Below are 13769 nucleotides of genomic sequence, written 5' to 3'. Positions count from 1 at the left end.
TCAGGGACAGCACCTTGCTCCCAATGTTATTAGGATCTCCACAAGAACACCAAGCTACTCCACCATAACTTACACGTAGAGGACCTAGTTCAGACACCTCCATGAAGGGTTTCTGATCTCTGCAAGTCCTCATAAATCCCAGTCCGTTGGTTCTGTGGGCCATGTTCTTGTCTTCTTATGCTGTCATGTTCTCTTGGTGTCCCTGACCTCAGTGTTTCCTCTAATCATTCCTTCCTCTCTTCCACAGAATTCCTCAAGTACTACCTAATGTTGGCCTGTGGTACTCAGGTGTTCCCATCGGTTGCTGGATGAAGTCTCTCTGGTCTCTTTGGTGACAATTCTGCTAGGCTCCAGTCCTAGAACACTCTGAAGGCAGGACAACTTGTAGGTCAAAGGGTTTGTGTCTAGGTTGGTGTCCTAATCCCTGCAGGCCTTGGCTGGTTACAGAAGATGGCCTGTTCAGGCTCCATGTTCAGTACTACTACAAGTCTTTGCCAAGTTTACCCTTGTAGATCCCATAGAGTTTCCATTGCATTAGGTTTATGCCTAGACCCCAGAAATGGACTCCCTATTCCAGTCATTCCATCCCCCTACCTAATCCCTCCTTTTTCCAACCCAACCCTAGTCCACCTTTAAAATGTATTCTTTTGCTTTTTCCCAGGAAGAGCTATGCATCCCCACTTCAGCCCTCCTTCTTACTTAGCCTCTCTGGGTCTGTGGACTGTAGCATGATTGTCTTTTACTTTACATGTAATATCCACTCATACATGACTACATACCATGTTTGTCTTTCTGGGTCTAGATTACCTCACTCAGGATGATTTTTTTCTACTTCCATTCATTTACCTGCAAGTTTCATGATGCCATTGCTTTTTAGAGCTGAATAATATTTCATTGTATAATGTACCACATTTTTGTATCCATTCTTTTTGGTTGTGAGACATCTAGGTTGTTTCCAGTTTCCGGATATTATAAATAAATGTCCTGTGAGCATACTTGAAAAATTGTCCCTGTGGTATAGTGAGACATCTTTTGGGTATATGCCTAAGAGTGGTATAGCTGGGTGTTGAAGTAGAACTATTCCCAAGAGTTCTTCTGAGAAACCTCCAAATTGATATTCAGAATGGTTTTACTAGTTTGCACTCCTACCAGCAGTGAAGGAGCGTTCCCTTGTTCCACATCCTCATTAGCATGAGCTGTCACTTGTGTTTTTGATCTTAGCCATGCTGACAGGTGTGAGATGGAATCTCAAGGTCATTTTGATTAGCATTTTCCTAATAACTATGGATGTTGAACATTTCTTTACACGCTTCTTGACCATTTGTGATCCTTTGTTGAGAATTCTGTTTAGATCTCTACACCATTTGTAAACTGGATCATTTAGTTTGTTGGTGTCTAGTTTCTTGAGTTCTTTATATATTTTGGATATCAGCCTTCTGTCAGATATGGTGTTGGTGAAGATCTTTTCCCATTCTGTAGGCTGCCGTTTTGTCCTATTGATGGTGTCCTTTGCCTTACAGAAGCTTTTCAGTTTCATAGTTTCATTTATTAATTGTTGACCTTAGTGCCTGTACTATTGGTGTTCTGTTCAGAAAGTTCCTCTTGTGCCAATGTGTTCAGCTTTCTCTTCTATCAGATTCAGTATGTCTGGCTTTATAGTGAGGTCTTTGATCCACCTGGACTTCAGTTTTGTGTAGGGTGCACAAAAAGATCTATTTATATTCTTCTACATGCCAACATCCATTTAGACTGGCACCAGTTGTTGAAAATGGTTTCTTTTTTTTTTTCCCATTGGCTTCTTTATAAAACATCAGATGCCTGTAGGTGTGTGGATTTATGCCTAGAGCTTCAATTCAATCCCACTAGTCAATGTGCCTGTTCTTATGGCAATACCATGTGGTTTTTAATACTATTTCTCTGGGGCTGAAGAAATGGCTCAGCAGTTAAGAGCACTGGCTTTCCTTCCAGGGGTCCTGAGTTCAATTTCTAGCCTCCACATGGTGGCTCACAACTACCTATAGTGAAATCTTGGGCCCTCTTCTGGCATGCAGGTGTACATGCAGACACTCATACATTAAATAAAAAACTCTTTTAAAAAATGCTATTGCTCTGTAGTACAGCTTAAAATCAGGATAGTGATACCTCTGGAAATTCTTTTATTGCTCAGGATTGTTTTAGCTATCCTGGATTTTTGTTTTGGTTTGGTTTTTTTTGGTTTTTGTTTTGTTTGTTTGTTTGTTTCTCCATATGAAGTTGAGTGTTGTTCTTTTAAGGTCTGTAAAGAATTGTGTTGAAATTTTGGTGGGGATTGCATTGAATCTGTAGATTGCTTTTGGTAGATTAGCCATTTTTTACTATTTTTAATCCTACAGATCTATGAGCATGGGGGATCTTTCTATCTCTTGATATCTCTTTTAATTTTCTTCTCCAAAGACTTGAAGTTTCTGTCATAGTGGTCTTTCACTTTCTTGGCTATGTATTTTATAGTATTTGTAGCTATTGTGAAGGGTATTATTTCCATTATTTCTTTCTCAAACTGTTTGTCATTTGAACACAGGAGGGCTACCCATTTTTAAAGTTGATTTTGTATCCGGCCACTACATTGAAGGTATTTATCAGCAGTAGGGGTTCTTGGTAGAATTTTGGGGGTTGCATCTGGTGCAATGGTGATACTTTGACTCCTTTCTTTCCAATTTGCATCTTCCTGATATTTTATAGTTGTTTTATTGCTCTAGCTAGAATTTCAAGTACTCTATTGAATTGATATGGGAAGAGTGGACTACCTAGTCTTGTTCCTGATTTTAGTGGAATTGCTTTGAGTTTCTCTCCATTTGATTTTGGCTATAGGCTTGCAGTAAATTTCCTTTTTTATGTTTAAATATGTCCCTTGCATAGCTGATCACTCCAAAAATTTTATTATGAAGGGATGTTGGATTTATCAAAGGTTTTTCTTCAGCATCTAATGGGATGATTATGTGGTTCCCCCAGTTTGTTTATGTGGTATATTACATTGATGGATTCTTGTATTTTGAAGGATCCCTGCTTCTCTGGGATAAAGCCTACCTGATCATAATGGATGATCTTTTTGATGTGTTCTTGGATTTGGTTTGATAGTACATTTTTAAAAAGCATGTTCTTTTCCTTCTTTTTTTTTTAAAAAGAGATTTATTTATTTTATGTATATGAGTACTGTGTTGCTTTCTTCAGACAAAGAGGACATTAGATCCCATTACAGATGGTTGTAAGCCATCATGTGATTGCTGGGAATTGAACTCAGGATCTCTAGAAGAGCAGTCAGTGCTCTTAACCACTGATCCATCTCTCAAGCCCTCAGTTTGATAGTATTTTTACATCAATTTTCATAAGGGAAATTGGTCTGTAATTCTCTTTCTTTGTTGAATCTCTGTGTGTTTTTGGTATCAGGGTGACTGTGACCTCATGAAATGGGTTTGGGAATGTTCCTTTAGTTTCTGTTTTGTGGAATAATTTGAGTGTTGGTATTTGCTCTTCTTCGAAGGTCTGCTAGAATCCCATGCTAAAATCATCTAGCCTGGGCTTTTGGTGTGTGTGTGGGGGAGGAGGTTTGTAATGACTGCTTTTATTTCTTTATAGGTTATTTAAATTATTTGCCTGATCTTAGTTTAACTTTGATAAGTGGTGTACGCTTACCCAATTGTCGATTTCTTTTAGGCTTTCTAATTTTGTGGAATACAGGTTTTGAAGTATAGCATAATGATTCCTTAGTTTTCTTTAGTGTCTGTGGTTAGATTTTCCCCTAATTTTGTTAGTTTGGATATTCTCTCTTTGTCTTTTTTAGCTAGTTTGGATAAGGGTTTGTCAATTTTGTTGATTTTTCTCAAAGAACCAGCTGTTTGTTTCATTGATTCTTTGTATTTTTCTCTTTGTTTCTATTTTATTGATTTCAGCCCTCAGTTTGATTATTTCCTGCTGACTACTCTTCTTGAGTGTGCTTGCTTCTCTTTATTCTAGAGCTTTCAGGTGTGTTGTTAAGTTGCTAATATGAAATCTCTCCAATTTCTCGATGAAGACACTTATTGTTAGAATTTCCTGTTAGCACTGTTTTCATTGTGTCCCATAAGTTTGGGTGTGCTGTGCCTTCATTTTTATTGAATCCCAGGGAGCTTTTCATTTCTTTCTTTATGCCTTGACCCAGTATGAAGTTGTTCAGTTTCCATGAGTTTGTAGGCTTTCTGTTGTTTCTGTTGTTAAAGCCCAGCTTTAATCTGTGGTAGTCTGATAGAAGGCAGGAACTGTTTCATCCTTCTTGTATCTGTTGAGACTTGCTTTGTGGCCAAGTATATGGTCAATATTTGAGAATGGCCCATGTGGTGCTAAGAAGAAGGTACATTTTTTTGTGTTTGGGTTAAATGTTCTGTAGATATTTGTTAGGTCTATTTAATTCACAATGTCTGTAAGCTCCATTATTTCTCTGTTTACATTTTTATTTCATTCATTATTTCATTATTATTATTACCTGTCCTTTGGTGATAGTGGGATATTGAAATCTCCCACGAATAATGTGTAAAGTTCAATGTGTAATTTAAGCTTTAGCAACATTTCATTTACAAATGTGAATGCCCTTGCATTTGGGGCATAGATGTTAAAAATTGAAATGTCATCTTGGTGAATTTTTCCTTTGATGAGTATGAAATGTCCTTTCCCATCTATTGTGATTAATGTTGCTTTGAAGTCTATCATGTTATATATTAAAATAGCTACTTCAGCTTGTAAATTAATTGAATTATTTCTATCACATCTAGAGACTCAGACTATGATTTATTTATTTAGCTTTGCACAATTACTAGGGGATTAGCCCTAATCTGTATTTCTATTCACTAGTCTGTTAATTCCCAGCTATGCTCCCCAAATACTTGCTGTTTGAGTCTTCAAAGGTTATTTCTGCTCCAGCAGTCTGTTCTGGGGAGGAGGGGGCATTTCACTTGGGCATGTTCTACTGGGTCATCATGTCTAATGCAGATCTCCTCTTCTCTTTGTCTTCTTACTCCTTTACCATCCATCTTCTTCTTGTGGTCCCTACCTGTAACCCACAGGCCAGTAACTCAAACTGCCCCCTCTACTCTCCCCAGTAGTTGGTTGTAGCCATTTTTAATTAACCAATAATTTCAATTGGGGAACAAGGTTTACATAGCATCACTTGGCATACATGGGGATTTGTTCATGGAGGCAATCAGATCTTGGGGCCATTTAACATTTGAGTACATAGCAGCATCAGACCAATCTCCCAACACCAGTTTGCTTCTTGGGTTTATTTGCCTGGAAAATCTTTTTGCTTTACTCTGAGGTAATGTCCGCTGACATGTGTTTCTTGTATGCAGCAGAAAAATGAATCCTGTTTTCATATCCATATCATATCCTTTGTTATTTTATTGGGGGAATTAAGTCCATTGGTACATGTAAATATATTAATGATTAATGATTGTTAATTACTATTATTTTGTTGTTATGATGGTGGTAATGTGTGTGTGTGTATGTGTGTGTGTGAATTTGTTTCCCTTCCTTCTTTGGGTTTTGCTGGTGTGAGATTTATTGTCTGTGTTATTTTGGATGTAATTAATCTCCTTGGGTTAGAGTTTTCCTTCTAGTACTTTCTGTAGCGCTGTATTTATGGATAGATGTTGTTTAAATTTGACTTTGTCATGAAATGTCTTGTTTTCTTGGTGATTGACAGTTTTGCTGGGTATAGCAGTCTAGGCTGGCATATTTGATCTCTTAGAGTCAGCAAGATAGCTATGTAGGCTTTTAGAGCCTCCATTGAGAAATCAAGTATAATTCTAATAGGTCTGCCTTTATATGTTACTTGACCTTTTCCTTTTACATCTTTTAATAATCATTCTTTATTTTATATGTTTAATGTTTTGATTACTATGTGGCATGGGGACTTTCTTTTCTAGTACAATCTATATGGTGTTCTGTAAGCTTATTTTATCTTCATAGACATGTTCTTTAGAATAGGAATTTTTTCTTCTATGATTTTGTTAAATATTTTGGGGGGATTTTAAGCTGGGAATATCCTCCTTTTCTATTCCTATTATTCTTAGGTTTGGTCTTTTCATGGTGGCCCACATTTCCTAGGTGGTTTATGTTAAGAAATTTTTAGATTTAATGTTTTAATTTTTGATTGATGACTCTATTACTACTATCATATCTTCAATGCCTGAGGTTCTCTCTTCTATCTCTTATATTCTGCTGTGATGCTTCTGTCTGTAGCTCCTGTTTGCATACATAGATTTTTTTTCATTTCCAGAATGCCCTCAGTTTGGGTTTTCTTTATTGCTTCTTTGTCCATTTTCAGGTTTAAACAGTTTCCTTCTCTAGTTTGTTTTTTCTTGGCTTTCTTGGCATTCTTTAAGGGATTTATTGATTTCCTTCAACTTTTTGTTTCTGTCTTCCTATATTTCTTAAAGAGATGTATTCATTTCCTCTTTAAGGAGCTCTATTATCTTCATAAAGTTGGTTTTAAGGTCTTTTTCTTATGCTTCAGTTGGATTTGGATATTTGGGTCTTGTTGTCATAGGATAACTGGGCTCTGGGGATGCCATGTTGTCCTACTGTTGTTGATTGTGGTCTTAGCCTGGCATTTAAGCATCTGTCTTTGAGATGATTATAGTTCTAGGTGATGATTTCTGAGTTTGTCTTTGTTGGATATGTATTTTGTTCCTTGGTTTCTGTTTCTCTTTTGATCCTCCATTCTTTGTGGCCTGTGATTTCTGGCTGCTGGTGTGACCTCTGATCCAGTGAGGGGTCTCTTTCCAGGTTGGTGGCTGGACATCTGGTGGCTAGCTTGGCCTTTGGTACAGGAGGTGGTTCCTGTTCTTCTGACTGGTGTGGCCTGCACCTGAGCAGGGGAAGTGCTGGAGTTAGGGGCAGAGGAACAGCTGTAGGGTGGGTGGGTGAGTGGTGGTGGTGGTGGTAGTAGTGGTGGTGATGATGGTGGTGGTGGTGTGTGTGTGTGTGTGTGTCTTTGGGAACCAAGTCTAGGGAGTGGGCTAGTTATAGCAGGTGGGTCATTTACCTGTTCTTCTGGCTGTATTTTTTTCAGCTGTTACTTCTGGCTTTGTCTTCTTTTTAGATATACATTTCTTTTGTTTATAATAACTGCCAAGTTATTTAACTAATTTCTTAATTTTGATTAATAGTCACTCATATCCCCTATATTTTTTCTTAGTACTCTTTAAGTTTTTATTTTGTTTTATTTTTGTTTTGTCATCTTTTTCATTCCTGTAATGTCTTCCTGGTACACACTCATTATCTTAAGTATGATTCTGCATCTTAACTTGTTTCCTAGTGTCAACTTTAAGACATGATTGTTTTCCTTCTTGTCTTGGTATTGCCTCCCTTTACCTTCCTGAAGTAGTGATAGTTATATAGTTATATATAGTTACAGTTGGTTTTAGTTATAGTTGTTATAGTTATAGTTACAGCTCAATATAGTTCCAGTGTCATGGCTCCAGACCTCTGTCTTGAGCATCTCATACCTTTGGCAGGTATTTTCCTGGAATGTGTACTCCTTACTGTTAGCTAGACCAACTTTCCTTCTTTGACTTGTTCCTGTACTGTCCAGTTTACAGGCTTTGGTTTCTTTTCTTTTCTTTTTTCAATTGTTCCTTACTTGAAACTTTACTCTGGGATAGGTTCCAAGTGTTTCGTTTTGGCTCATGGGTTCCACTAATCTGTGGTTCCTCCTGACTTTACTGTAAGGCAGGGCACTCACTCATTAGCAGAGACTGTGAAACTCCCCTTACCTCCAAAAGTCACCAGAACTTTTGACTATTTTAGAGTGTCTAAGGTCCCTGTAATGAGCTGGTGCTTTCCTCTGGTGTCACAGAGGTGTTGACACAGCTAAAGGTGACAAATGTTTCCTTGCCCACTCATATTTTGTCATTGATGGCAAATCATTGTCAATTAATTTTCAAGATCATTCTCATAGGACCTTGACTCCCCTCCCCACTCCCCTGCACACACACACACACACACACACACACACACACACACACACACACACATTCTATGTTCTTAAGTTGAGGAATTTTTAAAAGCTGCTGGCATCTTCCTATCATCTGCTCAAAGTTAACTCTTAGATGTAAATGTCTTACTTACACAGAGCCTTCTTCTCCCTCAGATCTACTCCATCTCGGTGATGGCACCATCATCTACTGCATTATGACATGAAAGCTAGTCATCTGTCGTATTACCTTGTTTCTTTCTCTCTCACACAGCATGTAGCCCGTCAAGACTTTCTAGGGCCTGAATTGAAATTGCCCCACTGATGGATGGTATTTGTCTGGCCCCCAGAACACCATTCTCACAATCAATAAATGTCTCACATCACACATCCATGTCCCAGAATGAGAGGCTCAGTTTGCATAGTTGCTTATGATTAGTGTCTGATTATCTCTCTACACTAACTTAGGACTTCATAAATCACCTACATGACAAAGTGAGGATGAATTTTGATAGAACCAATTGAAACCCTCAGCTTTGGTGAATAATAATTCCCCAGTCTGCAGTACCTACTGCTCAGGTCAGTGGGTGCAAGCAAAGGTTTGTAGGACTAGCAGAGAAACAGTGGGTCTTCCCTGGAGCAGTCTCCTGATGCAAGTTGAGCATCTTTTCAGTTTGGAAAGCCCTAAACACTGATTCTGCGACCCTCCAAGAAATTCTAGAAACTATTTTCCACTCTTTTAAAGATTGCCTTTCTAATTAAAGGAACTCAGGTGGGATTCACTGTCCCCATCCATGTAATGAACCTAGGAGTTTTTCCATTGTTTCAATGTATTGACCACAGCCTTGTGCCCTTCTGTAGATAATACCTCCATCCTGATAGTTCATCTACTCAACTCCCATTTTCACTCTCTGCACAAAACAGACGGGAACCTCTAGCTTTGGGAGCGTCGCTGTAATTGCTGAGTACTGATTTTCATAGCAGTAATTTCCACTCTAAGAAGAGCCAACTGTAAGATCGTTTTATTCTGCACTAAAGAGCACAGCTCACTTCCCACTATCGAAAGTTCTATTATTACTGTATATAGTCCTAATGTGGTATAAGTTATAGAACCAGCGCAACTTCTATCTGCCGTGTGTGTGTGTGTGTGTGTGTGTGTGTGTGTGTGTGTGTAGTTCTCCCTCTCGGGTTTGTACTTTCTTGGGTTTTATGTCAGTCTCACTAAAACAGCTATTTGTTTCTTTTACTCAGAGGCAAAACATAAAACATATTAAAATTAAGGCAAGTTTAAGGAAATTTGAGAAAAACTGGAAACATTCTGCCAAATAAGTGATAGCAGAAAATTCATAAAACAGGCATGTGAAAAGACCACCATAAAAACCCAGAAATAATAATTTTTGGCCAACCAAAAGAAAAAGACATAGAGTCCTTCTGTTTCTGACATCTTATGTGTTTGTGTGGAAGAACGGCTGCATGATTATTGATGCATCTGAGGATGCACGCTAAACAGATGACTACCAAACACTGCAGAGGCCCAAGGAGGCTATTGACCGGAACTAAGACAGTAGGCAGGGGGCGAGAATCCCACTTCAGTCTTAACACAGGACAGCAGTGTAGCCGCTGTGTGACTCTGTAGACTCAAGGGCATCTCTCAGTCCTTAGGGGGAAACAGAACATCCACCCTATGCTACTTTATACTTTTTAAGCTCCAGAAAGACGATTTGAAACTTTCACATTAAATCTTCTAAACTAATAAATATTGGCATTTGACCATCAACACTATTCATGTCCAAGCTGATTTGTTGGTCTATTTAAATGCATCCATTTTTATTTCCATTGAAACTATTTTGTTTTTAGTTTATTGAAGTAGATTGGCACCAATTTTTTTCCTGTTTAAAAATTTAATGGTTTTTTTTTCCAGGTTTTTGTCACTTATAAGTTTTGTCACCTCTAAGTTCTGATTTTGTGTCATTTTGTGGGCATTGTTTCTTTCTGAATCCTTGAAATTTTGAGGCTGTTGGTTAAATGCGTTGTCTAGGACATGTGGGAGGAGCTTATGGGCTCCGGTGTTTCCAGTGGCTCGCACTGGTGTTAAGCCTGCACTGGACAAGGGTCTGATGTCCACCAGAGCTGTATTTACCTCTTGTTTCTCATCTCTGAGAACCAGAGGCTTCTGGCCATATTTACCAGTGCAGCTATGGGCTTTACAAGTCCTCTTACCTTCAAACACTCCTCAGATTGGAACCTCTGGCCTGACCAATGTTCTAGCTGCCGGTGTTTCCCAGTTATGTTGTAACTGTGGGAAGCCACCAGAGCACTGATATCTACACAGACAGAAGGCTGGTCCTCCTCTGTTCGTGACGTTGGAAGTATTATCACTCTGCCAGAAAGATGCAGCTAAGAATGTCATGTGACCACTGCAGTTTGTTTTCAGGCTCTGTGACACATAACTGAGGGAGTGGTTTCAGAGGTTGATCTACCAGACCTAGTTCATCCCAGCTGGTGAGATCTGTTCCAGGCACACACCAATAGGGTAACTTTCACTGGTGCAGAACAGACCACCTGCCACCTGCACCTTTTTGGCTTATCAGCCTCCATGGGCTTTCCTGCCATTCACAGCTACCTTCCAAGACTTCCTCACGCAGCCTCGGAGTGGGGAAGATTGAACTCAGGCTGCCGGGGTCTTCTGATTATCCCTTGTTCTCAGGACCCCAGGATAGTTCAGTTTCAGACATTAGCTTGTCATCTAAGGTGACCCCCAGCCTCTGTACATCAAGAGAGCGAGAGACAGAATGGGATCACTCTCCACCGCTGACCCCGCTATAGGAGAACTGCTGTTTTGCCAAAACCGTGGGTTTGAGGCTTGTTGAAACCGGTAGCTTGTACTGCGGGTTGAAAAACCAGTCTCTTTGCACTACGGTAGCCTGGCCTGCCTTTTGGAGGAATCTTTTGCTCCCTTCTCCACAAGGATATCACACAGCAGACTCCGTGCTCGCCTTAGCTCCCTGTCCAAGCATTCCCCGTTTGTTCCCTCCCACTCTTCTGGTGTCTTGGCACCATTGCGGATTTCTGAATCTCTTTCTCTCACCTAGATGTTGGAAGATTCTGTTTTGTTTTGTTCAGACTTTCTTCTTCTACCACATACCACAAAAGCGGCCTCCAGACTGTCAACTTTCTAGAAAGTTCCCCCAATACAATCTTTTTCTTGAAGATTTGATTTCTTGGGCAATGTTTTCATAAACAAGTTTCCCCCCATATGCCGTGGGGATGCTGCGAGTCTGTGTGTGTGCTGTGTGTGCTTATTCATGAGGTTTGTGTATGGGTGTGTGCAGGTGTGCATGCACAAGTGTGCATTAGTGTGTGGAGGTCAGAGGTCAGTGTCAGGTGTTCTCCTTTATCACCCTTTTCCTCTTTTGTCCAGACAGGATCTCTCCCGAAGCTGGAACTCAGTGAGCATCTCTCTGGCTCTGACTTGCAAGCACTGCGATTAAGTGCATGATACCCGGGCTGGATTTTCGTGGGTGCTAGGGACCTGAACTCAGTTCCTCAGGCTTTTACACAGTGAGCACTTTACCCACTGGGCCATATCCCCAGGACCCCGTTATTTTTTATGACTTATAATTGTAACTTTTTATGGCCACCATAAGTATTTCTGATATGTTAATTAATATCAGATAATATTAATCTATATATTTTGAGCAGATAAACAAAACAGCAGACCAGGCCAAGGTGGTTCCACGTGGGAGAGATTTATTGTGCAGGGATAGGGGGACGGCTAAGCGGGTAGAAAGAAGGGCAGAGAAGAGGAAAAAGAGAGAAAGAGGGGGGAGAGAAGAAAAGAGAAGAGGAAAGGGGAGAGAGAGAGAGAGAGAGAGAGAGAGAGAGAGAGGAGGGGGTGATCCCCTAATGTATACGGAAAATGACGTCACACCAGTGAGAGTTGGAACTGAGCCAAGTGGATTGTGGGATTGAGGGTCGTTGTCCTGGCAACGCAGGTCAAGGGTCACATAGTCAGGCCAGGGCTTGGAGTATCCTGGTACTAACAATTTCAATGCACAAAAATAATTGTCCAATGTTCAAACTAGGGTAAGGATTTTTTTTTTTACATGAAACTCAAGAAGAACGAAGAACAAAGTGTGGACACTTTGCCCCTTCTTAGAATAGGGTAAGAATTTTAATGTCTGCAAACACTTATCAATCTTTTATCAAGAAAATAGTGAAAGTCCTTCTTTTCTCGATTCTTTGAAATCCGCAGTCCATTGCTACCACCTAAAGTCATCTCACGCGGCCAATGCATGTTTCTAATGATACTGTAATCCTCAGTAGTTTTATCAAATATCTTTTTCTCCTCAGAGAATTTATGATTTTCTATGTAGGAAAGTTTACTTGCCTTATTTCCCTTCTATTTTACACATTTCCCCTGATATGCCAATATTACTTAGCACCACATATGCCTAAGATTCTTAATATTTATAAACAATTTTACAGACAATTTGAACTCACTGCTGTGACATTGTATAAACACTATGTTAATCTGAAATGCTTACTGTAAGGGAAAGTATCAGCTCCGGACCCCCGAGACCAAGTTCCCAGCCCAAAGGAGATTTGTTCGCCCCAGAGGGACATAGGGCAGGGAATCAGAGACATTAGACGAGAGATGGGGAACATGGGAGAGGAGAAGGGTGTTTGTCCTTGAGGAGGACAAAGGACTGCCTGTGGAGAGAGAGGAGACAGACATGGTACATAGAAGATTGGCAGTTTATAAAGGTAAAGGATGAGATGTTTTAATTGGGCACGTTAATTAAGGTGAACCAAAAGGGGGCTTTTGATTGCTGGACCTTGATACTTGGAGAGCTGGGTCTTGATAGCCAGCCTCAGGAGGAGGAAATGGCCAAACAAGAGAATGGATCTTGGTGGCTAGCTTTAGGACTGTAATCTAAAGATTTCTAGCAAGGCAGAGGGAGTGGGAAAGAAGGGTGAGGCCTGCCACAGCCATGTCTGACATGCTCCAGCTGGCCAGAGACCCTTCGCTTAACTTCTATATTTATTAAAGCAAAATGTTGCCAAACTGCCTTATTATCTAACTATTCCAAACTTAGTTTAGAAGATGACTTTGAAATCATTCTCCTTTTGTGGCTTACTATAATAAAATAAAAATTTACTTGGAAGTGAAAATGTCTGTCTGAGGGGAACCCAGCTGGCCTGCATCCCTGGGACTCCTTCAGACACTGATGGGTTTTCTCCTTTACTGTCTCTTGCTGATGGCTTCTGTCACTTTCACTTCTCTCTGGGCCTCAGACTTCCCCAACTCTGTCATACCCATCACCTATTCTTGTCTTGATTGTGCCTAGTCTGATTTTTAACTTACTCGCGAATTAGTCTTTAAGATTATAATCTTTTTAATATAATTTTGAAATTTCAATTTAAAATGAAGTTTGGTCCTTGGATTAATATAATACTTAAGACCATATATAATGGACAAAATACATAAATAAATAACCTTGTGTCAATAATAATTCTGTAACTTGAGGTAACTTACCTAGCCTCGCTGGTCCTATTTCCTCATATACATGTTGAAAGACTATCTCGTGTACAGGTAAGAATCGTGTTGAAAGGATTAAATGTGTTAATCTGTTCAGTGCGTGTAGAAGACTCTTCATCATGCAGCCAGTGCCTGGCTGTTGGGACCACCAGCATCCCCAGCATCCCCAGCATCCCCAGCATCCCCAGCATCCCCAGCATCCCCAGCATCCCCAGCATCCCCAGCATCCCCAGCATCCCCAGC

Source organism: Mus caroli, chromosome 2 (assembly GCF_900094665.2).
Source record: "Mus caroli chromosome 2, CAROLI_EIJ_v1.1, whole genome shotgun sequence".
NCBI classification, from domain to species: Eukaryota; Metazoa; Chordata; class Mammalia; order Rodentia; family Muridae; genus Mus; species Mus caroli.
Note: the sequence above shows the minus strand (reverse complement) of the source record.